The following is a 26790-nucleotide window of genomic DNA, read 5'->3' on the forward strand; positions in this document are numbered from 1 at the left end:
TATTGCGCAGCATGAGATATGCACCATCAAACTCACCGTAAAATACTGTTCCACTTACTCTTAACAGTGCAGCTGTTCAAGCCGGCCGTTAGTTGTGCAGCGAGCCGCAAAACGACGTCACTACGTTGCCTAGCAACCCCATACCAGCTGTGCCATAGCTTCGCTGAGCTGGGGGACAGAGAGCTGAGGGAGAGTGAATGCAAACTATAAAAAAGTCACAGGACTGCTCGGCACACGCAGCACAGTCACGGCGTAAGCTGGTTGAGCGGCGCAAGAGTAGCTCCAATTTCGGCACCACGCACAACAAGGTCTTCACGGCAAAGTGTCTTCGTCTCGATTTTGACGAGAACGATCTGAACTGACCGCCCGGCGACGGCGAGCTGCGGCTTGTAATGCTCTCTGCACAGCAGTCTGCTGAGCCCGATGATGCCTGGTTGTGGCCGCGCACGTAGCTCTACGATTTGCTTCTTCAGCAGCGGTTCGTACCTTGCGAGGAAACGCCATAACGTGTACCGAAGAGGTACCGAGAATACGTGGCGCACATATAACATCGGGATAGCGTTGATTGCGCGCCTCGTCTTAATCGCATCGCGTCTGAAGCACATCTCCTCCTCGCTCGCGGCGGTTGCAGGCACGTTAACTAGTTGGCGCCGCCATACTGACGGAGGCTCGGGCCGTCTGCGCCTGCGCGCCTGCCTAGGCGCGCCGGCGCAGGACGCTTATAAAGAGAATGTTTCTTCTTCCTGATACCAAGCGCTTGCGTGGCTCAGTGGTAAAGTATCCGACTCCCACGCAGCGGGCCTGGGCTCAATCCCGGCGGAGAGCGGGTACTTTGTTTCGCATTTCCCGCGATAGCGGCTACGGGGCGGCGGCGGCGTTATCATCGCGACCAGAAACGGCTATTGGAATGAGCCCATAACAGCTTACGCTGTAATAGCGTCGCGCAGCATAGCGGATGCGAGGTGAAGAGAAGTGAGGCATACGGTAGTGGGGCACGTAGAGCTGCTGTCAACGCCGATCGCGTTTCCCCCCGTTCGCGCTGAACGCGCCTGGTGTCCGTGACTGCAGCCGATGCCTCTGGCGGCGCCTCGGAAGGTTTCGACCAGACAACTGGAAACTAGTTGCTTCCGAAAGACTGAAGCGAGAGCTAGGGAAGGTGAAACCAAGCGTCCCAGAATAGCATCCCGAGTTTAGTTTGAGGGAAGCAGAGAGTTCGCGTAGGCGAAGAAATGAAGATCCGGAGGCTTGTGAACATGGCAGGTTAAATTCATCGCAATACTACACAGAACATCGCGAAGAAATCCTGAGCGCCAGGAAACTAAGTGTGTGGTTTGACACTACTTTACTACCCAGTGAACCATTAATGTACCATAGATGTCCATAGAACATCATGTTTGAGACATTGCACACATCCTATAGATATCTATATTTATCCAAACAACATTACAAATACGTACCATGGATAATCTAAGTCCCATCCAGATCACGTTGCTCTAACGTTGAAAGGATGTCGCAGCTGGACATAAGTAACCTCTAATAGATGTTCTTTTGGGAGATGCAGGAGGTCCATAGAACATCTAGTGGATGTTTCCTGCTGACGCTATACTGAGCTGCATACCTGCGAGTGCCACAGCAGATGTACTATTGAATACAAATGAAATGGGAACAGCAGAGTATGTGGCCAAAACGTAACTAAAAGCACAGTCTGCGGCGTCAGCCAGCGATCATTTTACACGCATGTGGTTACATGTACAACCACATGTACCATATGTACATGTATGTGGTTTCGATGCGGAATGCGGGGCTGCTTGTCCTAGTGCGTATTACGTCACCTGTATTTTGTTTGAAGCTTGTATTCTCACCCCACTATTGCAGTGCCATTCCTATCGTTGATTACTTTTAAGGTGGCTAGCACTGTTGTTGCGCATCCAATGCAATACATTTTTCGTGCTATTCAAATTACGATTAGACACTTTCAGCTTTGATGGTGGTAACAAAAGCAAAGCAATGCACGTTAGCAAGCTGGGTAGCATGCCAGCTATATCACACTACAGATGTAGCGATGGTGCTAGTCACCATAACACTTTACTGCCAGGTGGGTATGGCACTGTCGAGGAGAGATGAGAAAACAACTTTCGGACAAAATACGGGTGACGTTTATCGCAATAGGGCGAGCAGCGCTGCACTCTTCCTCGAGAACTACATCCCCACGCACGTGCACAACGACTGGCCGAGGACATGCACAGTATACCTTTAGTTATGCTTCGGCCACACACTCCGTTGTTCGCATTTAATTTGTCCTCGATGGTACATCTGCTGAGGCACACTAATGGCACAGTTACCCCCATTGTCGGCATGTAGCTGGTGACTTTGCTTGAAATGTTTTGTTAACGTGTAAACGTGTGAATGTGAAAATATAAATTGCAACACTTATTAAGGTGAAATCCTTAGATGGCTCAATGGTCGAAAAATCCGATGTCCAGCGTTGCAGCACCAAAATTTAATGGCACCAAAATTGGGGATTGAACCTTCGACCTTTGGTGTTAATTAGGTCGAAACAAATTAAGGCATAGTTCATTAAGATAGAGTTAATTGAGGCACTCTAACCCACGGCATTTGTTGGGAGTCAAAACCACTTGGAGAGATGGGCGACTCGGCCACATCTCCAAATTATCTCCAAGTTGGATTCCAATTGACATGGTGAAGGTAGAGTCGAACCCACTACCTTGGGTGTTCACTAGAGCGAAGTTACTTAAGGCAAGTTAATTAGGGCAGAGTTAATTAAGGCACTCGAACACTCGACCTTTGGTGGAAGTCAAACCCACGACTTTTGGTGTTAAGGCAAAGTTAATTAAGATACAATTAAGGCACTCAAACCCTCGACCTTTGGTGGGAGTAGAGCCCGCAACCATTGGTGTTAATTATGAAGAAGTTAATTAAGGCACTCGAGCCCACAACTTTGGTAGGAGAAAACAATAGAAGTAACAACGCATGCGAATGAGAATGACAAATAATTTAATTAATGCTTCATGAGTGCGCAGGCTTCTGCCTTCATCCTCTTCAGTGTTCGCTAAAGTGACTGTCAACTTTTATATATAGTTCTAGTGTTTATCAAAATGCGAAAACTGTGCTAACAAAACCGTAAATCCGCATTTTGATCATTATGCATCATTACAAATCCTGCAATGAATAAATGAAAAATAGTGAGTTCAGTAAGCACTAGGTAAAGCACACCAGTGAAACTCACAGTCATACCAATGTTACTTTTTTATTTATACAACTGATAAAGCTTTATTACAAAAATGATCCGCCCCCAGCCACGCACATGTATGAAATTATTCATTACATGTTCTCGCTGTATACAAACTGGTTAAACGCGGATCTAAAAAAAAACGTAATCAAAAACAGATTCTTGAAAATTAAACTTCATTAAAACACAAGTAACGAGTAGGCACAAAATGACTAGTAGGCACAGTGCCACAATTATAATTAAAAAGAATAAAACTGATTAGTAAGAGGTAGTATAACATACTAATTAATGACCAAAAGCGCATGGCCTGCTTGCCAGCACTTGCTTCTGGGGCCACCGGATTCAAGATAGAAAGCCAGTACTTTCTAGCTGCATTGAAAAATATATGGTGAAATAAATTCCACGCAAGCAGAATCCAGAGATGGAATGTTCATCTTGATAGGCAACTTGGTCAGGCAGCTTCTCAGATCACAAAAGTGCCAATAACATAATGCTGCCAGAGACTTAGAGATAGGCATTGCAAATGAGAAATATCCCTGACACTTGAAGAGGAACGCAGGAAACCAAGCGATACAAACATGGGCGAAAATTAACCATCAAAACATTGCCTCCCGAGTATTCCCGTAAGCGCTCCGCAAGGCGAACAAACGTACCACAAATAGCAGTCAGAAGCACAGCTCGAAATTTCAGCAGGCAACTGTACAGTTCTGCCTAGTATACACGTACTTGGGCCATTGTCAACCGCACAAAAGTCAAAAAGACACAAATAAAGCACACGCTGCTCACGCCCGGAACATTGCTGCGCACTTGCATCGTGGCGCGTGTTGCTGAATTGATATCAGTGGCGATGCGAAGTCAGAACTATTGCGAGTTCAAGCTGGTTCAAGCTTCTTTTTCTCTTTATAAATTGTCGTATTACATCAGCAAGTTAAAGGTTACGTATTTTCAACAGTGTACTAATAGATATAACTGAAAAATAAAGCATCTTTGTATGAGAAAGAAAATGACGTAACCGAGACCGAAAGCATAGCGAAAAAATGGCGAAAGTATTGGCTTATGCGCGCGCTGTCCGGCAGCAACGTTACTAGACCTCCAACAGTGCGAGCAAAGGTCGTGCTAAATTTCAAAATAATTAATTAAATGCTTTTGCTCTCCTAGCTTCCCATTGTTATGCATTAGCGACAATTTGCTTGTATTTCTGCGGCATAGTGCGTGCACCTACTCATAACGCACTATGTACGATCAATGCACGAGAGCTTTGAATGTGCAAGAGATGTCCAAATCATAAGGACATTCGACGTCCTCTGGATGACCTTTGACTGCCACGTACCAGTCGAACGTACGATAGATGTAAACTGGACGTCGTTGAATGTCTTGGATATTTGGTCTTTTGTGGTACATCCAATGGATATTTGTGGTTCACTGGGTAAGCTTTCGCCAGCTCCGCCGGTCTCTTGTGTTTGCGGCAGCACAGCCATGCATATTTTTTTTAAGAAAACGCTCTTTCATGCATTGACGCACAAAAGTAACTACAACACGCATGTACTTCGTCCCAGGATTTATTAACTATCTGGAAACTGGTGCAATCCTGAAAATTCATTTAAAGTGGACGCGTCTTGCAAGCTCAAAGACTACCATTCGTAAAGTGCAATAAGTGCCATAAAGCACTAATTAAGTTAACTTAACATTTTTAATAATTAGTGAATAATGTGTTACGTTTTCTCGTGCTAGTAATGTCAGCCTCTTGGAATAACCCACATCTTGGACAAGAATTATACTATCTGCTGCAGACGATTTTTAAAAATTCCAGAAAACTTAAAAATCATAACCGCGTATGTGCTCCTTCGCTTTTTGACCTTAGCTAGGTATTCACTGCTATCAGTCTTTCGTTCAGTCTAACTTCAGAGCATCGTACTGTTCTCTCTACTGGCGTTTTCTGTCTGACATTGTTCAGGAGAAATTCAGTTTTTTCATCCATCCGACTTGCCCTCTTTCTGTCAGCGATCGCCTCCTCATTTAACATGCATGAATCAGCTATAGCTTAAACTGAAACTTTATTACCTACATCCCATGCTTTTCTCTGGGTCAGTCGGTCGGTCGCTGGTCGGGTTTTCGCCAAGAAGATTACTCCTCGCTCTGAGAAAAAAAGAAAAAAGAGGAGGTGTTAGTGTGGCAGCGCAATTCGACCTTTGGGCCTCTGGTCTAAAGGGCTAGAGCTCGGCGTTAGAACCAGGCGTTAGTAACAAATTTAAAAAAACAAACAATATTACTGCTAATAACAAATAGCTGATAGCAGAAGCAACGAAAGTCTCAATTACCGCTACACGTGCTACATAACAGTGACTTCAGGGATAGAGTCTGTCCCTATATTGTTCGATTTCTATTCTCTTTGCCGTCGATAGTCATCATAGAATGAATGAATGCATAAATAAACTTCATTGTACGTAGAGTGGTTGGTGTGGTTATTCTCGGGTGGAGCGCTCTTGTAGAGCCCCACTGGCCGCGGCGGCTCGCCGGGCCTGGTCCAGGGTCGCCAGTTGGCTTCCCAGTGGCAGCTCGGAAAGCCGTGCCTCCCAAGACCACGTTGTGAGTGTCTGTGATGAGCTCACCAGCCTGGATACTGCCCCGGATAGGCGTTCCTTACACTAGTATGTAATGTCTGTCAGAGTGGCTGTGTGGTCGTTGCACCAGGGGCATACACTGGTTGTCTATACCTCTGGAAATATTGCGTGCAACATTAATATGTGCGGGTAAGTGTTGGTTTGAAGGCGGCGCCAGTCCCTGGCTTGTTGGCTGCTGAACTTGGGATGTGGAGGAGCGTACTTCCGTCTGGTCAGGCGTTGGTCCTCCAAAATCTGCCTGCTCGTGATGGCATCTTCATGATGGTTTGTGAGGGGTCTCGAAGAGTCTTCTGTGGCTCGGCCAGCAAGTCCGCGAGCTACACAGTCGGCCTCCTCGTTGCCTTCGAGGCCTGTGTGCCCTGAGCACCAGACGACCCCATGGTCCTCGGTCAGCGTGGGGCCCAGGATATCGGTGACGCACCTGGGAAGTGTGCCTCTAAGATATAACCGACCACCGGCCTGTGAATCCGTCAGGATATATGCGGAGCGACCTCCTCGTTCTGCTTCTTTTATTGCGAGGGCTATGGCTGCTGCCTCTGCGGTGGCGCTGGATCTGGTGCGTATAGATGTGCAGACCACCACGTTCTTTTTTTAGTTACTACCGTTGCGTATGCCGGTTTTCTGGGGCCTTGTGGTGTTGTGGAGTAAAGGCTAGCGTCGGTGTAGTAAGTATCACGATCGTTCCTTTTCTGGAGGATTTTTCGTGCTCGCGCTTGTCGGCGCTTTTGGTTGTATTGCGCATGCATGTTTTTGGGGACCGGTTCCACGATGGTGCGAGCCCATAGGTGCATCGGTACGATGACTGTGTCATCTCCGAGGTATTGGGGGTGAGCGTGTATCCCAGTCTTTGCAGTAGTTTTCTGCCCTGGTGTGTGGTGTTGAGTCGTTCCCTTTGTGCAATTAGCGTTGCGGCTGCCAGTTCTTCATATGTGTTATTTATGCCGATCGACATGAGCCTGTCTGTGCTCGTGCGATTCGGAAGTTGGAGTGCAGCTTTGTATGCGATTCTTATGAGCTTGTCGATGTTTTCTATTTCGGTCTTGCGTGTAGCTTGGAAGGGCAGAGCGAAGGTGATTAGGGTGAGGACGAAGGCCTGTACGAGGCGTAATGTCTCGCCTTCTGTCATCCCATCTTTACTTCTTGCTATTCTAGCTATGAGGGTTGTAGTACTTTTTGCGGTGTACTTGAGTTTGTCTATTGCCGTCTTTACGTCTTTACGCGGTTATTTTCTTGTATGTGCATGCCCAGGATTCGTGCTACCGGGGTTCTGTTGATGCCTTGTCCGGCAATCGTCAGGTGAAGTGGGGGTGCACGGTTGGACTGTGTGCGCGGTGGTCTAATCTGCAGGTGTTCCGATTTGTTTGGGGCGCAGGTCATACCTGCCGCCTGAAGGTAGCTTTGAATATTGTCTATAGCGTTTTGCAGGACATCTTGCCGTTCTCCATAGGAGACCTTGGTTGCCCATAGTGTAATGTCGTCCGCGTAAAAGGCACAGCCTAGATTCGGTATATCCTCCAGTTGTAGGACTAGCTTCAGGAGCCCGATGTTAAACAGGAATAGGGACATGATGGAACCCTGGGGAGTGCCTTTCAATGGAAAGGTCGTATGGTGGTGAGTTAGTTCCGGCCATGCCAATCTGTGCCTTGCGATTGCCAAGGCATGTAGAGGCATAATGGAATATGCGTTCACCGCATCCAATGGCTGTGAGGTCGTCTAGTATGGTAGAGTGCGCGATGTTGTCGAAGGCTTTTTCGATGTCGAGGGCAAGGAGTAAGTTGTTGAGGCTACCTGGAGGTGGATTGAGCACCTCCTCTTTGAGCAATAAGAATATGTCCTGGGCAGACATCCCTCGCCTGAATCCGTACGTAGATGTTGGTAGGAGCCCCCGTTTTGTGTATTGTTCGAGGCCCATACAGGATGTTTTGCCCACAGGATGCCATTTTGGCCATACAGGATGTTTGTGATATTGGTCGCAGCTGATCAAGGCTTCTCCGCTTTCCTGGTTTTGGTATGAGTACAATCTGGACCATTGTCCACTCAGTGGGTAGTTTTCCACCCGGTGCATATATTTCTTGATTGAAGTGGTCCGTGATGGCTTGTAATGTGTCAGTGCTAAGGTTACGTATCATGGCGTTTGTAATACCATCCGATCCGGGTGCTGTATTACTTTTGAAGCTTTACGCCGCTGTATACACCTCTGCGAAGGTGATGGGTGCGTCCAGCTCGTGGTTGGGTGTTCCTTTGTATTCATGACTAGTTATTGAATTTCCGTCTCGCTTGCGTTCTCCTGTGTACCGTTGTTTCAGCTCTTGAATTAACTGATCATGATCCCCTTGAAATTCCCCTGCTAACCGTTGGAGTGTAGTATTTGTTTCGGTTCTTGTGGTTGAGGGGTCCAAAAGACTCCGTAGGATGTTCCATGTCTTTTTCGTGCTTAATGTGCCTCTTCGGGAGTCACAGAATGTGCGCCAATTGTTGTGGTAGAGTTCGTTCGCTCGTGCGTTCGCTTTCTCTGTGATTTCCGCTATTCGGAGACTAAGTTTTCTGTTTAGTTTCTGTCGGCGCCACCGTTCGCTGAGTCCCCGACAAGCTTCCCAAACGTCTGTCAAGTGGTTGTCGATCGCGGGGGTGTCTGCCGTAGTCTGATATATTTTAGTGTTTTCATCATAGAGGCCCTTAATGTAGTGTGTCCAGTCAGCTATGGTTTCTTGTTTGGGCTCATTTCCTACTTCTTGTTGCTCTGGATACTTAGATAAGTTTGTGATTTTGGCTTTTCCGAGGGGGTGTCGTAGTTGAGCTGTTTCATAGGTTATTTCCACTATACTATGATCGCTGCCCAGGGTGTCATCCAACACGTTCCAGCGTATGGCCCTGGCATTGTTGGTGATGGCAAGGTCGGATGTGGTGTCCCTGTTTACGCTGTTTCCCATATGGGTTGGCCTTCCTGGTGTCGTGAGGAGTATGTAGTCATATCGCTGTATCGCCTCTAGTAGTCTCGTACCTTTGGGTCTGTCTTTGGCGTATCCCCATGTCGTGTGTCATGTGTTGAAATCCCCTGTGATGCTTAGGCGGTCGCGTGGTTCCAAGCGTGGTGTTCAGATGTTGGAAGATGTGGCCAAACTCCGCTTTCCGGTCATGTGGGGGACTATATAGGTTGCATATTACTTGCTTCGGTCGTCCCTCCTTGGCTGGCCAGAACGTGACGGTGTGGTGTGGAGTGTCTTCGTGCGGTACCGTTGCGAGTGTCGCTGCGAATTCCTTCCTGACGAGTGTCGCTATCTTTGGGTGGTTAGGCTGTATGTACAGTCTGTAGCCCGTAATCGCCTTGGGCCTAGCTACCACTTCTTGCAGGCAGATTATGTCTGGAGGGATCAGCGCCGCCTGTATGTATAGCGTGAGTGTAGCGTGTTTGTTGTGCAAGGAACGACAGTTCCAGGACCATATTGTGAGATTCTTTTTTGTTCTGGGTCGCCTATTTGCCATGATGCGAGGTGGTGGTTGTGCTTTCAGCGTCCGAGGTAAGCATGTTTTTGTAATCGGGCTCCTGGGATCTCTGTATGGTAGGCTTACGTCTACGCTTCGATTCTTTGTTAAGGGTTTCATGAACATATCGCTTTAGTTCCTGAAGTTCTACCAAAAACTGCTGCATTTGTATTTTAGTTTGCTGCTCTATTTGTTGTTGCATTAGTTGCAGTTGTTGCTGTATCGTGAGGTTTGTTTCTGGTTGTTCTATACCTGTGTGAACTTCAGTATCGCTGTCTGGTGTAGGTTGTGGTTGTGCGTGCCCGTTCGCTTGTGGCTTTTCCTTTGGGCTTACTATTTTCTGTAGTGTAGACTGTACTGTGGGTCTTGTGGTTCCCATAAGTTGGGCCAGGTGTTTTTCGAGCCAGGCTATTTTGCTCTCATATCTGTCTATGCGTTACTTCAATTGTTTGTTTTCTGTGATTACTCTTTGATATTCTACGTTTTGTGTAATGGGTGTAGTATGTGCAGCTTTGGGAGACACGACCTCCGCCCAGCTTACCTTGGCCCATGATGCCTGTCGGATGTGTCCATGGTTCCCGTCGATGCTTCTGCCGCCTCCTGCTGGCGAAATGTTGTGGTGGTTCTTCTGCAGAATCGGTGTTTGGTGGCGGTTCCTTGGTGGCGTTCGTGGTCGTCGGTTCAGGGACGGCGAGCGCGACCGGGAGCGGTGCTTGTAGTCGCCCGATTTGTAGGCTTCTTCTTCCTCTTCGGAAGAGAACCAGCGGATGTTCTTCTGCCATAATAGTTTACCGTATGCCTTCCTCTGTTCCACTTTTCTGGTGCGAAAGTATCAAGTGGCCTACTGAGCGATAAAGCTGGCGTACTGCGTCTGTAAGAGAGAAACGGCACCTATATTCACATTGGCTGCAATACCACGTCACGAGTGCGCCTCGACAAAGCAGATCGGGCGACACGTAATACCCACTGCCGCAGTAGCTCATCAGGTGTTGCGTGAGGAGAGAGGGCAACAAGAAGAAAGAAATTAGAAGTCAAAATTTGTACGATAACACAAAGGGTAGTGCCTTGCTATTTGAGGGTCGCGCCGTTTTGCTAAGGACCAAAACATACCGCAGAAAATATACGGAACTAGATGAGGCATGTGTCATCATCATCATCAGTCTATGTTTTTGTCCACTGCAGGACGAAGACCTCTCCCTGCGATCTTCAATTACCCCTGTCTTGCGCTATCTGATTTCAACTTGCGCCTGCAAATTTCCTAACTTCATAACCCCACTGTGATGTGTGGTGCGCGACGGTGATATTTGTGGTGTGCGACAAGGTGCGGTACATTCAAACAACAAGCAGACGACAAGGAGAGCACGCGCCGCTCTACCGCGCCGCGCCGAAAACGACGACGCCGAAGACCGTCCGGCGCGTGAACACGCGGCGCAAGAAAAGAAATTAAAAGAAAAAAAGCCAATCCAATCACAGAGGAACACGGAGCCTCGAGCAGCCAATGAGAAATCGACGAATCGACCAGAGCAGCAGAAAAAGGAGCCTCGCTGGCAGTAGGGGGAGGAGTTCCAGAAGCGACACCAGGACAAGGTCGGCTACCGGATCGGGAGCTAAGACGGCCGTCGGGTTCCGGACCCGAGCCACCAGGACTTCACCCGGCCGGGGCCTCCTGCCAACCCGTTCCTGGGAGTCGCCACTCTTCCTGATCGTAACCAGCTGCCCGAGGCCGGCAAGCGACTGCGCCCGTGGGCAGGACGAGAGCTGTCGGGCTACGGGCCCGAGCTCCACGACCAGCTGCCCGGCCAGGACGCCGCCGCCGTCAACCCCTGCTGCCAAGCCGCCTGCCTTCCCGGGCATCGCCACCCTGCCCGATTTTCAACTGCTGCTGCCCGAGGCCGGTGAGCGTCTGCGCCCGTGGGCAGAACGAGAGCTGTCGGGCTACGGGCCCGAGCTCTACGACCAGCTGCCCGGCCAGGACGCCACCGCCGTCAACTCGTGCTGCCGAGCCGCCTGTCTTCTCCCACCGAGCCAGCGCTGCCACGCTCTGGTAGCCTTTACGACGTTCCAACACGAGCTTTGGTGAGACCAACACCGCTCATCTCGTCATCTCGTCTCCGCTACTCCGCGTCGAGACTATAGCACGCGCACATGCCCGCTTCCTGCCCGAACTTGCCCGATATCATTAGGCGTTCTAGCTACATGTTTTCATTTTATCTTTGTGTGTTTGGTTTATAGTTTTCTTTTCGTTCTAGTTTTAATTATTAAAAGTTTGTGTGTTTCTCAACAAACGGCTTTGTCCTCGATTGGGTTCTGGGAGGCTCCGCCTCAGAGAACCGCCAGAAAACATTAACACGAAAGAACCTGCTCATCACACCCACCTAGTTCTTGGCCGTCCTCGACTGCGCTTCCCTTCTCTTGGTATCCATTCTGTAACTCTAATGATGAACCGCTTATCCATCCTTCACATTCCGTGGCCTGCGCAGCTGCATCGTTTTCTGCTAATGTCAACTAGAATATCGGCTATCCTCGTGTGCTCTCTATTTGTGAGGTCCTTAACTTTTTCTCGAGCTTCTTTGTTAACCTGCAGAGGCATGTGTATGCTGCAGCAAAGATCCGGTAACCACTCAGCACATCCTAATGGAATGCGAAGGAATTCACGCAGTGAGAACCGTAGGTAAGGTGCACCTTTCAGAAGCGCTTGGTTTTAAAGTGGACGGAAGCATCAACCGGTCAGCAGTTGAGATAAGCAAGAGACGGTTGGAGTACTGGTGGAAAGAAAGCAGGGAAGGGATTGATAATACCTGATCTCTTAAAGTGGTAGGTAGCGGTACAAGGCAGATCTTGAGGAATCATCCACGCCCAAGCAGTCCGTACATATGGTTAACCAGCGAAGCTGAAACGTGTGGCTCCGGTGTTTATCACTGAGTTAATTCCTGCGGTACATTCAAACCTTTCTCAATTATTCGTTACATCTTTGTGTTTCTTATTGAGGTTACGCACACGTTCGGATGCGACGGAGAAAACGACGTCACTGACGGTATATGACCGCAGTCCGCCGTTGTCGCATTGCCGCTTGCGATTCTTCAAAATTAAATTGCTTAAAATTAAATATGTCCGTCACATAAGACAATGAATGGCTCATACCCCCTTAAGCAATGAACACACTCGATCACTTGTGAAAAAGATTGCATTTGGCATCCACATTATAATCAAGACAACAACTTATTTTTACCTCACATCGTACGATCTTTGTATTTTGCTTATATTCGTAGCTATCTTTCATACTGCGTATCGTCATGGGCCAATACGTATTTTTCTCATATAGAACGTCTCCAGCGACTTCAGAACCAAGCTATAAGGCTAATGACTTTCACCCCATTATAGTCGTCCTACAGGTCACTGTTGCCTAAACTGAACATTCTCTCGTTACAACAATTATTCCGTCAGAATTCTATCCATAATTACATATAGGCTCGTCACACATTACATGATGATTCAATGTATTTACCCTGAACACTTTACTAACAACAGTACCTGGTTTTCCCTGCGGAATAGTCTTCTTTTAACTGCCTTAAGGACGAATTACAGCAAGTCCACAGCCCTCTTCTCTGTCATAGCAATATGGAATTCATTACCTCTCGAAACAAAATCATCACACAACGTTCATACATCCACCGCGCGCACCAAGAAATATTTCATTCAGGAATTAACCCACTCATCTGAATTTCCTAATTAATTATCAATGTTTTGTTGCTGTATATCTTTTGTTTTCGTATAAGAAATGGATATTATTGATAATATTACGAGTTTGGTCTCCTATGTCGGATTGATTATTCTTGGATTGATTGGGAAGGCTTGGGAGTGAAGATCAACGGCGAATATCTCCGCAACCTTCGGTTTGCAGATCACATTGTCCTATTCAGCAAAAATGTGGACGAATAACAACAAATGGTTGAGGACCTTAACCTAGAAATTGTAAAAGTGGGGTTGAAGATTATTATGCAGCAGGCAAAAATAATGTTCAACAGCCTGGCGAGGAACAAGAATTCAGGATCGCCAGTCAGCCTCTCGATTGTGTAAAGGAGTACGTTTATCTAGGTCAATTGCTCACAGGAGACCCTGGTCATGAGAAAGAAATTTACAGAAGAATAAAATTGGATTGGAGTGCATACGACAGGCATTGCCAAATTCTGACTGGGCGCTTACCACTGTCGTTGAAAAGAAAAGGGTGCAATCAGTGCATGCTACCGGTGCTAACATATAGGGCAGAGAATTGGAGGTTAACAAAGAATCTAGAGAACAAGTGAAGGACCGCACAAAGAGCTATGGAACGAACAATGTTAGGCCTAGTTTAAGACACAGTAAGAGAGCGATGTTGATCAGAGAGCAAGCGGGGATAGCCGACATTCTAGTTAACATTTCGGGGAAAATTGGCCGCAAATCCGCTTGCATCGCTGCAAATGACGTCGAAAGACGATAGCCTTCAGCCATCCCTGAAACGTAACACCCTCTCTACTCTCCTCCGACCCCTCACGCTCGCCCCCCCCTCTCACTCCTCCCATGATGGATGCAATGGGAGTTTTGCTGAGTTCAATTCAAATTTCCCACGTTCTCCCTGCTCTCGCGCCATCTGTGTGGCAAACCAGTGTGGCAAAAACAACACTTGTGAACCATGGGGAGCTCCTAGTTAAAAACCGGCGCTGCATGGTGATAGACCCCGAGCCAAAATCCAGGAAATGAAGCTCCTATGGCTTCCTGACCATTTGGAAGGTGGCTATATAAGGGAAGCGCTTCAGTTATATGGAAAAGTTACGTCAATCAAGCTTGAAAATTGGAGAGTCGCAGACATGGAAGACAAGCGGACTTTGAACCGGGACGTCATGCTGTCGTTGAATGATGGTGTCTCTGTCAGCGAGGTGCCACATCTTTTGACAGTATTTGGCATACAATGTCTTGTTTTAATCCCCGGAAGGCCACCACTGTGTCTTCGCTGTAGTAAAGTGGGACACATACGCCGTCAATGTCGTGCGCCTCATTGTGATAGTTGCCGCCGATCTGGGCACTGAGCTGATGAATGCGCGTTGACGTATGCTGATAAGCTCCGGGATGGTGTGCGTCCCCATGATGAAGTGGTCCAAGAACATCTCATGGCCGCTACGGAAGTCCTCGACGCAGCAGGAGGTTTGTCAACAGAAGGAGCAATCGGATCAACGACATCACATGTGGCTCAAGGCACATCAGCGTTGCCTAAGCAGGAAGTAAGCGGAGTTACATCAACCACACTTCAGTGAAAGTGAAGGCGAGGTAGTTTCGTCTTTTATTAAACTAAATAACAGCAAGTCCCTCAATCCACCAGGAATACAAATTACACTAGTTAAATACGTTGTCGATATCATAGCGAGCTGTCTAGTTCACATTTTTAATAGGTGCCTTACAACCGTGGTGTTCCCACGTAAGATGCAACGTGCGAAAGTTGCTGTTATATACAAGAAAGGTGACAGAAACGATTTTCCCAGTTATCGTCCTATTTCCATCCTTGGAATTTTCTCGTAAGGGTTAGAGAAAATAATACTTATACGACTCGCATTATTAGTTAACCGATATAACATTCTAAACCCAGTGCAATATGGTTTCAAAAAAAAAATAAATCAACAGAACTAGCACTTCTTGGCAAAAAAAGTACATACTTGAAAACTTCGAAAATCATAACTCAGTTTTCGGAGTGTTTTTAGACTTCACAGAGGCTTTTGATAGCCTTAGTCATCACATTCTTCTCGAGAAGCTTAATCACTATGGTATTAAGGGTAACGCACACTCCTTAATATCATCGTACCTACGACACCGCTCACAATATGTTGAAATTAGCGGGCACGCATCTTCCTTAAGACAGATTAATTTAGGTGTACCTCAAGGCAGCATCCTGGGCCCATTTTTATTTCTTTTATACATCAACGACATCGTCAGTGTTGATGAGACGGTGAAGTACGTTATCTACGTTGACGACACGAGAATTTTCTTCTCTGGTCGCTCTGCTGTTGATTCAGTAAATCATGCGAACATGGCTCTTGAATTAATTGAGGAATGGTCCCTACAAAACCACCTAGGTTTAAATGTCGCAAAAACGAAAGCTTTGGTGTTTCATCCGTGTCATAAGGTGTGCCCAATGCATCCGCTTTTATAAATGGTACATCGCTTGAATACGTTCAGTCCTTCAAAACTCCGGGCGTCTATTTTTCTACCACGATGTCATGGGATGCACACGTTGATTTCCTGGTTAAAAAGTTTCACGTACTATTGGATTCCTGCAGCGAAATTGTGCAGTGTTTCCGGTTAACACAAATCTACTTCCTTATAGCGCGCTATTCTCTTCCACTCTCAACTATGCTGCTCTTGTGTGGGGCACCGCCAGAAATGTTAATACTATGAAATTGTTTTTACTGCAAAAGCGAATTATTTGATTAACTTGTAAGATGCCCTACTTGTCCGATACACCTGAATTGTTTGCGAAATTACACATAGTAAATGTTCTATCACTTTACGAATACAGGCTTTTCCGTCAGTACAAATTATCTACAAGAAAACAGGACAACGCTTTGCAAAACATAGCCAATCTTAAGGTTAACGCAGTTGCATATGACACACGTAATCCGGAACAGTGGGAAGTAGCACGAAGTCGTACTAACTATGGGAAACAGATGCTCCGATACCAGCTACCTTCACTGTTGAACCAGTTACAACAAAAAATGGTGTTGAAATTGCAAACATAACATGGCAAGAGCTTCGTGACTTGTTCTTGTAAATATTCTATAACATTACTTGATTTCATTCGACTGTGTATTTGCACCAATCCTTCCAATGTTCCCGCTGTTTCTCTATATTGCCTTATTTCATAATTTGTTCAAGGTAGCGAAAACTGTTTACATCAGGTTCCTGTTATCCTAATGTTTAACTATCTTCTAAGAACGTGTATACTTATTCCTGTGTATGTATTGTTTTTCATTTTCTTCTAACTTTCTCATATCTTATATTTTTTGTCCTACGCACTGTCCGTTGCTGTCATTCTAAGGGGGCTGTCACCCCGTCAAGCTGCTCATTGCAGTAGCTTGTGACTGCTCCTTTCTTTCGTGGAAAGACAAATAAAGCGAAGCAAAGCAACGCAAAGATCATGCACCACCGCAACAGGAACTTTCTGAAGCTGTGCAGACAGTGTCCTCCCACCGTCCTCAGCAAGATGTAGTGGATGCCTCAATCGTGTCGTCGCACGCACCACAAGAAAGTTCTGATGTGCGTTCCTCTACCGTGTCATAACTTGCTCCACAAGAAGGTGTTGAAGTGAGTGCCTCTGCCGTGCCTGCGCTTGATCTGCAGAACACTGGGCCACAGCCTAGCGAACATCCTATTGCAGGTGAGCCTGGTTCTGGTGCAATGGCAAAGCGTCGTGCGATGTTCGAGACAAGGTCAGGGAAGGCAGCGATTCTTCCTTGAATAGACCTCGTGGTAAAGCATCCAAGAAGATGGGAGGATCTCGACGATCAAGGTCCAGAAGCCCAGGTGTCACCTCTCGAGAGGCGTCACCAAACTAGCTGCAACATACCTAAAACAATTGTCAGTAACCATGGCGCTGTCACAGCAACTGAGCTTTGAAACTTTGAATGTACGAGGGCTGAGATCTCGACAGAAACAGGTGCTGCTGCGCCGATTACAACCTCATGGCCGCTTTGACTTTGTCGCCATTCAGGAGACAAAAGTTGGAGAGCGATGAGATGACCGGCAATGCCCTGCAGCCTTTCCTCACAGATTACTTTGTTTACGTATCACACTCTCTTGGCCTTTCCGCGGGTTGTTTTTTGTTTCTAAAGAGAAATCTTCCTTTTTCTGGTCTCATTTATAACGTCGACAGCCAAGGCTGCTTTATACTTTGCGATTTTCAGTTGCATGGTGTACTGTGGCGTTTACTTAATGTTTATGCTTTCCGTGATGAAGCTAATCGCTATGGTTTGAAGCTATGGCCAACGTGATAGGTTGCGATCGTTCTGTCGTTCTCATGGGAGACTTCAATTGTGTATGCAATCCATCTGATCGTGCTCAGTCAGTTATCAGGCGGGATAGGAGTGCTGAAGTGCTAACATGCATCACTGATAACGCTGGCCTCAGTGATACCTGGTCTTGTGCTGGGAGTTCATACTCCTACACACATTTCTAAGGCCGTTCCCACGCTCGTCTGGATCGCATATATGTTTCTTCAGCACTCCTAAATTGGCGGATTTCATGTGAAGTGCAGCCTATTTCATTCTCTGATCACTGCATGGTGATTGCCCGGTTCGGTGATAATGGTCGCACTAATTTCAAACCGAAGAGGAAACTATGGAAGCCTAATGTGAACCTAATTAGCGATAAAGAATTCATATATCGTGAAGGTCATTGCTAGCATCTTGCTTTTCTAAGAATTTACACTCGTTTGCAGCCTGGGAAATGTTTAAACAGGAAATTCGAGACATAGCCGTCAAAATTAGCTCGATCAGGTCGTATGTAAAAAAATTCGAAGAAAAAATGTTGCAAAAAGCCTTTATAACCTTCATGAGCTGGAATCGGAAACGCCTGGCCCGTATATATAAATAAAATCACCCTTGTTAAAAGCCATCTTCAAAAATACGATGCTGAATGCTATAGAGGTGCTCGCCTTCGCGCTCGTACAACCCGTGCCTTGCACTCAGAAGAACCAATGCGCCAGGCGTTACTTGATGAGCGTTGGCATGCAAATTCAAAGCATATCTCAGATATATATTCTAATGGCGTGCTTGTGAAAAGAACGGAAGTGATTATCAAAGAATCTTAAAGATATTATACAACGCTGTTCAGCTCACACACCAAATCCAGATGTTCTGACACATTTCGTCTCCCTAGTTAACTCTCTCTCAGAGGATGATGGTGCTGTAATTAGTGGACCATTTACCCAACAAAAAATATAACTTGCCATTGATAAGTTACCGCTTTCCAAGACACCAGGTCTTGATTGAATCTCCGGAGAACTTTATAAAGCCTTTAAATTTACATTACGCCCTGTTTTATTTATTATATTTATTGCTAGTTTTGATAAATATTGCCTACCACAATCATTTACCAAAATTCAAATTATCTTAATCCCCAAAAACAGTGAGAAAGAAAAATTGCGGTTCGTAGAAAGCTATAGACCCATTACACTGACGAATGTAGCTACAAGATTTATGCAAAAGTCTTATCTAATCGACTCCAGTATGCAATGACATTACTTATTGGACCTCACCAGACTTGCGGAATAAAAGGCCGTTCCATACAAACTTGCTTCTAGTCCAAACAGCTCTTCAGTACTGCTCGTCCCACTGTGATCACTTTGCATTGCTTCAGATCGATTTAGGAAAAGCATTTGACCGAGTGAACCACGTGTTCATTTTCACTTTTAGAACACGGCAATGTTGGCTCCGTTGTTTACAGCCGTGTTCGCATGTGCTACACTAACTGTTCTACCAATATAATTGTTAATGGAAATCTGTCCGAGCCGGTGTCTATTCTTTTCTCCGTAGAACAGGGTTGTCCGTTATCACCACTTCTATTTGCCTTTTATTTAGAGCCATTGTGAATAAGAATTCTAAAATGCAGTGACATTTATGGCTTTTTGGGCATTGAACTCGAAGTATTGGCTTACGCAGATGATCTTGCCTTTTTCTGCTCAGACAAACCGAGCATTGACAAGGTGCTATCATTGACTGAAAAATTTGGTATGGCTTCTAGTGCCCAGATAAATTGGTCAAAAAGCTCAGGTCTTAGGTTTGGTTTATGAGGATGTACACCGACTCAATATGCTGGTACAAAATGGACAACCATCGCTGCGGTGGCCTAGCGGTAGAGCATCCGCCTCGTATGCGGGAGGTACCGAGTTCAAATCCCGGTGCCGCCGGGAACCCACCGGTTTTTCTAATGGGTATAGATGTCCCCTGGCCTGGTGCTCGGCTGTCGTGGGGGTCCACATCTCGAAAGAGGGCCCAATAGAGATTTCAGCTCTTGTCTCTGTGCGCCTCTTGTCCAACCACAGACGGCCTTGTAGACGAGCATCCGCCGCGGCTGTAGGAGACAAGTGCTGCCGCCGGGTACCTACCGGTAAAATAGGTACACGCGCACTCCCGGCCTGGTGCTCGGCCATTATGGGACCTCAACGCTTGGAAAGGGGTGTTTGACCTCAACCCGAAGGCGCCCCCACCTCAATAGGTGCTTGGGGCACCACATGGGAAATGACCGCCATGGGAGCGGCCCAGACATCACTTGTTTTCCGTGCTCACGTTCGTTTCGACGGGTATTCAGGGCGCAGGCTCCTTTTCCAAGCGCATCACCCCTAAAGAAAGGCGAACGCCAGGCCGGGGCACGCTTGTACCCATTTGAACCAGTGGGTGCCCGGCGGCGGTGGGAATCGAACCCATCCATAGCCTCCCGCAGCCGAGGCGGGCGCTCTACCACTAAGCCACGGCTGCGCAGATATTTTTCGCAGATAGCATTTTTCTCGCATATACATGATGCAATTAATACCTTGTAAGAAAAAAAAAGTGGGCGTTCAGCCTAGTGGTTATGACGCTCGCCTTCGGAATGTGGGTACTCGGGTTCGAAGCCAGCCTCGCCAAGGAAGTGTATTTCATTTTGTGTTTATTACTCTCACTGTCTGTCTGTCCTTATTTCCCTCTCTGCGCCTCCTCTCCCTGCCCTCATGCTTGGTTCATACAGATGCCTCATCAAGTTCAGAATATTTGCTCCGGTATGTTTTGGTCCTTAGGCGACCGACTCGAGCCTGCAGTCATGAGCCAGCGTCTCCTAGATAGCAGGCATCTGTATTCAGCTTTATGACGTCGTGCGACTTGTACCGAAATTTATATCTCCAAGCCCACGTGACGAAATCGGTTGCGTCAATATCACCGCGGATTACTCGGGCGCATCCGCATCAGATTCCATGACAGCTGCACAAGGTAGCATGACGTCATAGATCGAGGTGCGCAAGCCTAGTGCTATCTAGGAAGCGCTGCATGGACAAGCCCACTTGGTTAAGGGACCCTCGACCGGGTGAGGAGGACATCGCGGCACCCTAGCTCGCCAGGGACAACCGTGTTTGGCGTTTGGCGCTTCGTAGGCGCGAAAATCGGAAATAGTGGCATCTACGTGAACATCCAAAATCGAATTTAAACTGCGCGCCACGGTACGTTCAGTAGGCGGAGCGTTGTGGGCACGCCCCGCTCCACCGTAGCCTTGGCAGTGCAAGGGCAAGGCATTGAAGAAGGAGCGAGAGCACCGCAAAGGCGTGTACAGGCGATGTTTTATTGCCAATAATTCGGCTTCTGCTGAACGCACTGAAGAACTTGTTGCTGCAAAGCGTTTTTTAAATGGTCCATTTTACCTTCAAGTGCATTTCGCGACTTCAATAAAAAGTGTTTCAGGGACCCTCTAAATTACCTTCAGTCCCTTCGGACGCGACATCACGCTTCTTAATTGAATAATTCAGCGAATGTTTGCTGCAATTTATACGGCCAATAAAACTGCGCACTTTACAACGGGCATTTCCTAATACTTTTTTATCGCAATCACTGTGGCATCTTTTGGGCGAAACGACATTTTTAAGAGCGTAGCTCTTAGGCACCTGTTCCTGCGGGGATCGTCGGCGATGTCCTTCGTAACGGAGTGAACGAGCACAGAGAATTATGAAAGCGAACGCGAGCGCAGCGGGAGATCAAAGACGGCGATAGTGAAGAAAGCGAGAGAAGGAAGGCGGAGGAGGAGGGTGCAGCGGAATCATGAGGCGGGAAGCTAGGAGGAGGGAATAGAGACAGCGTGAGAAGGAATGCGTAGTGCCGCGCAAGACTGGCTTTGCATCGACGATCGCAACGAGATGGCGCCAGAGTAGCGCGCGTCGCCTGTATGGAAAGGAAGCGCTGCATGAGCGGGGGTCTGTCTGCGGCGGTAGCTGTGAATCGCGTCAACGTGTGATCCATGCGTCGCCTCTAGCGATCTCCCGATTAGCGAGGCCGTCGCGCCACTCATCGCTCGGTTTGTAACGTGCCCCACGAGACAGATTGTGTACGCGCCGGCCAATATATCGCGAAATAAAAGCACGCATATAGAGGTGCGCTCAAATTTCGCATTAGGGAGTATCGTAATCGTATGTGAATTTTTCAATGAAAAATGTTTATGTTTACATTTTTTCGACACATTCCGTAATTCTGTCATCGCTGACTCAATGTCAAACGTATTCTAAAATTTGGTATTGCGTATGGGGCAAGCTTATTTCGCTATTATGAGTGCAATGTACCTGTTGTCTATTTCTCGTTTATTGCAAATGTCTGCATATTAATTTGTATGCATAGACATATATGCGATGTAACTTACCTGTTTGACAAGGGTCTTGTTTCCTTCGTTCTTTATTTGACGCCTGTGCAAATGATTTTATATTTTAACGCTGTCCATTCTACCCGTCGTTGTGGCCTAGTGGTTATTGCGTTGCGCAGCTGAACACGATATCGTGCGTTCGATTCCCTGATGGCGGCATTTTGATCAGGACGAAATGCGAGAATGCCCTAGTACCCTGCAATGGCTACACCTGAAAGGACGCCAGGAGGTCAAATTTAATCCGTGGTCCCCTATTATGGCAGGCGTCATAATCATAGTTTCGTCTTGGCGCATGATACCGCAGAATTTTGTCCATTACTGCTGTATAACGGCGGATACCAGCTGCGTGGCGCCGGTCAGTGCAGTAGTCAACTCCCAAAATAACTGATGCGTGAGATGCGGCCTGCTCCCCCCTTCAAGCAAAATAAACATTGAATGTTATTCACTTCTACTAAGCATGGAGAAAGTTATTTGGTAGAACTTGACTTGAATTAATCTTTTTCGTTTCTAAAATGCACGAGGCATCAGCTCGTCAAGAGCAAAACAATTATGAACCCTGCGTACGCGTGCATAAAATGGCTCAAGTACGAGACCATGTTCACGAATTAAGAACCGAAACTGTAAGCATTGATGTGGCTCTTACTACTAGTCAGGATGTTGTCGTTGATACTGAAGAGTAAGAACTAAACGTGATTTACTAATTGCTCCTTCGTTCATAGTTTTTGTTATCTCGTTGTCCTCGTGTAACCTCAAACCTTCCTACCAGATTGCTATATACCGGATTCATCTGCCTCCTGATTGCTGAAGGACCTCAAGGAACCTTTTTTCTCGGGCGTCTGTTCAACTCGCTTGACCAGGGGCGACATACATTAAGGAAGAGGCTTACCACGTTCAAGACCCGTCCTACAGCTCCTGAAACTGCTACGGAGTCGCCTCGAGGTAATTTATACATAAGGCGGACAAAGGTAAACTAAAACCACAGGAAAAGTTATCCGCGTCTCTCAGCACAAAACAAGTTAGAGTTGTTAGTTCCTAATTAAACTGTCTGACACGTGCGATGTGGAAGGTTCATATAAGGGTAAGCAGCCTAACGTAGTACAACAAATTCAGTTCAATTAGTCTTGCCTGCAGCTCTTACAATGCTGTTTGTCACTTAATTGTTTTGACAAGGGACTTAACAGGAAGCTTTAGCTCGGGCCCAACTCTGACGTGGCATATTCAAATACATGTAAAACGCAGAAACGCTTTACTGAGATAACCCCTGGACCTATAATAATGAAATTTGCTGCATTGGAGAGAGAAAGTTCAATTATAGTGACTGTTGAAAGCGGAATTTCGATTTAGGGCCTGAAGTTTTTAAGAAGAATTTTCAAAAGTTCAAAAGTTTGAAAACAATAGAAGCACTAAATTTACAAATTAATAGCTCAGCATCAAGAACAGATATCGCGGTTCTGTAAAAGGCATCCGTTAGATCATTCCAAGCGGCAAAATTCGATATGTTAATTAATATCTAACGTGAATTTGTTACGTTGTGTACAGGGGTTCTGCAAAAGCTGTATTTCCATATTACTAAATTTATTGAGATTCATGTGTAATTATAGGAACCGAGGTTAGGTCCACTATAACAATGCTTGAGTCGGCAGCGAAAGAACAAGGAACCGTTCCGGCCAATGGCAGGAGCAGAAGAACCTATATTTTCTTTTTCTATTTTTCTAACATCGCAGCACGAGGAACGAGGCACATGCGCATGCACATGCACCTGAGCGCGCCATTCATAAAAGGCGGCCGATGAAGGTGACGATGGCCGCTAGAGGGCTCCCCCGCGCCCCATATTAGGAGAAGCAAAACAATGCACGGGCGCCCAAGAAACAGCGCTTGGTGTGGAGCGGTCGGGTAAATCCTTTGTTTCCGCGGTCGGAAAGTGGTCTAAAGCGCATAATGCAGGCGAGGTCACCAGGTAGGCGGGTTTGACTCTGTCCATAGCCACCTTATGCACGTCCGTTGAGCTCGATGGTGACAGTTTTTTCTCTCCGGTTGAGCACCTTGAAACGGCCGTTGTAGGGAGGCGTAAGGGATGATCGGATGCTTTCACGCCGGACGAAAATGTGGCTCGCTGTAGTCATGTCCTTGCTGACAAAAAACGTCAGTCGACGATGCGTCCCAGCTAGGGCAAGGACCCATGCATGAAAAGAGGAAGCGGAGCTGTTGAACGTAACTGTCTGGATCGAGCCTAGCGACAGTAGATGGCGCGAAAAACTCACAACGCATACGCGACGTTGTGTCATAGACCAACTCCACAATTGTGCAGCCGAGGTCCTTCTTGAAAGACGAGCGCCCGCCAAGCAGGACGAGAGGAAGATCTTCAGCCCAAGAAGCGCGAGCCTGACGAGCGATCAAGGCGGCTTTAAGTTGACGATGAAGGCGTTCGCCCATTCCATTAGTGGCCGATGGGTGGTACGCGGTAGTATGGACATGCCGGACGCCAAGCAGTGACGTGAGTTCGCATACGAGATTGCATTCAAACTGTCGGCCGCGAACGATGGTAACAACACTGGGGCACCCGAAGCATGAGCCCCGCCACTGACAAACGCTGAAGCCACGGTAAGTACCGATACGTCGGTGAGAGGAAACGCTTCAGGCCAGCGGGTATAACGGTCCACATAAGTGAGGATGTATCAAGCATTTCTGGATGGTGGTAGTGGGCGAACGATATGGATGTGAACGTAATCGAACCGAGCGTAGGCTGGGCGAAAGAAGTGAATTGGCTATTTCGTGTGTCGTGTCGTCTTGGACCGCTGACAGTGAAGACATTCACGCGCCCAGCGGCGCACGCCAGAGTTCACACTCGGCCACACAAAGCGGGTCGTAATGAGACGCTGCGTAGCACAAACTCCGGGATGACTTGCGCCGTGAAACTTGTCCAATATATTTGACGGCGGAGCCGGATTGAGACAAACGTACGTGTTCGACCCCGTGAAACGTCTCTAGCGATGGTGCCCGAAAAAAAAGGAAGGGGAACGTCGGACAGCGCCAGTGACGGAGTGGATGAGTGGATGTCCCGAAGTTCGACGTCTGGAAGTTGCGGCATGGCGATTTCTTCGAAGTGAAGTGTTGGTGTTGATATTGCGTCGATACGGGAGAAGGCATCTACACCTACGTTAAATGGGCCTTCAATGTACTGAACGTCTACAGTTAATTCCTAGATAAAGTTGAGGTGCCATATTTCCCGTGCGGTATAGGTGTTGTGGTTACCGCGAAAAGCGAATGTCAAAGGCTTTTGGACGTGAAAGCTTGAGCCTTCCAGCAGGTGTCTGAAATGTCGAATGCCTAAGTATACCACCAGCAGCTCACGACCGAACGTGCTGTATAACGTTTCTGCAGGTTTCAGTTTCTGCGAGAAAAACCCGAGTGGGTACCAGGAGTTGCTCTGGAACTGCACCGCGCCGACAGCCGCACTAGATGCATCGGTGATGAGACGCATTTGTGCAACGTGCAGAGGATGCACCAGCAGTGTGGCATCCGCCAATGCGTTTTTGGCAACTTGGAAGGACTCTTCGGTGTCAGACATGCAAGTCAGTGGGGAGGACGGAGCTTTCGTGGTCTTGAGTACGCCGGTGAGTGGTGTGATAATGCGGGCGATGTTGGGAAGAAAACGGCGGTGGAAGTTGAGCAGCCCAAGGAACTCGCGGAGCTTTCGGATTGACGTTGGGCGACGAAAGTCGCGCAATGCTTGAACCTCCTTTGCCAACGGTCTGTTTCCCTCGCGAGTCACGCGGTGTCTGTCCTAGGAGCTCAATCTCGTCGACACCGAAGATGCACTTTGCGGGGTTGATGAGAAGGCCGTGTTCCTGGAGCCTAGAAAATAGCAGGCGCAAATGGTCGCAATGCTGTTCGGGAGAAACTCTAGCCACCAGGAGGTCGTCGAGATATGCGATTACGAAGTGGAGTCCCCGGGTTACCTCGTTGATGAACATCTGGACCGTCTGAGCAGCGTTTCTCAACCCTAACAGCATGCGAGCGTACTCGAAAAGCCCGAATGGTGTCACAATTGCACTATCGGGGATGTCCGCTGGCTCAACCGGAATCTGGTAGTGGGCCTTCACCAAATCTATCTTGCTGAATTCATATTACCGCTCCCGCTAGGTTGGCAGGGAAGTCGCGAACATGGGAGAGGGGATAGCGATCAGGGACGGTGCGCGCATTGAGGGCACGGTAGTCGCCGCATGGGCGCCAATCCCCAGGGTCACGCTTGGGAACGCGGAGAGCTGACGATCAACTGCTCGACAAAGGACGGATGACGCCCAGTTGCAGCATCTGGTCGAATTCTCTTTTGGCGATGGCAAGGGCGGTCCCCAGTGAGGCGTCTAGGTCGGCAATACACTGGAGAGCCAGTAGTGACAACGTGATACGTGACGTTGTGACGTACTGGCAGCTCAAGGTTGGAAGGTGTCGTGATGGCTGGGAAGTCTGACAGAAAGGAGGCGTACATAGATGATGGTATCTGAGGCACTGTTCAGTGGTTAATGCCGTAGGTGCGAGGATGCCTTGTATAGACATACAGGTCATCGTGTCGACGAGTCGATGAGCGCGGAGATCAGCACTGAGGGTGAAGTGGGTCGAAAATAAACACCCAATACGGCCATGCCTACGTCTGCAACGACGAATACCCAACGGAAGGTGCGCCGGAGACCCAAGTCGAAGGTAAGAGAGCGCTGACCATATGTGTTGATAGCAGAGCTGTTGGCTGCTTAAGGGGCGCCGTTTTCTTAGAGCGCTGGCAATCTAGTCGCACGGGAGGAACGACACTGACCTCTGCACCTGCGTCTACGAGAAATGGATGTCCGACAATCCTGTCAGCGGCGTAGAACAGGCGGCTTGTCGTACGGCAAGAGTCACTGGCCGCCATCAGTGGCTCTGCGGTACGTTTCCCTTCCAGCCGCAAGAGGCACTGACATGCCCTGGCAGCGAAGTTGCTGTGGTACCAGCAGTATACGCGACGACGAGGGCTTGAACGGGGGCGAGACCTAGGAGACGATCTGG

The sequence above is a fragment of the Dermacentor silvarum genome, chromosome 9 (genome assembly GCF_013339745.2).
Source record: "Dermacentor silvarum isolate Dsil-2018 chromosome 9, BIME_Dsil_1.4, whole genome shotgun sequence".
Lineage (NCBI taxonomy): Eukaryota > Metazoa > Arthropoda > Arachnida > Ixodida > Ixodidae > Dermacentor > Dermacentor silvarum.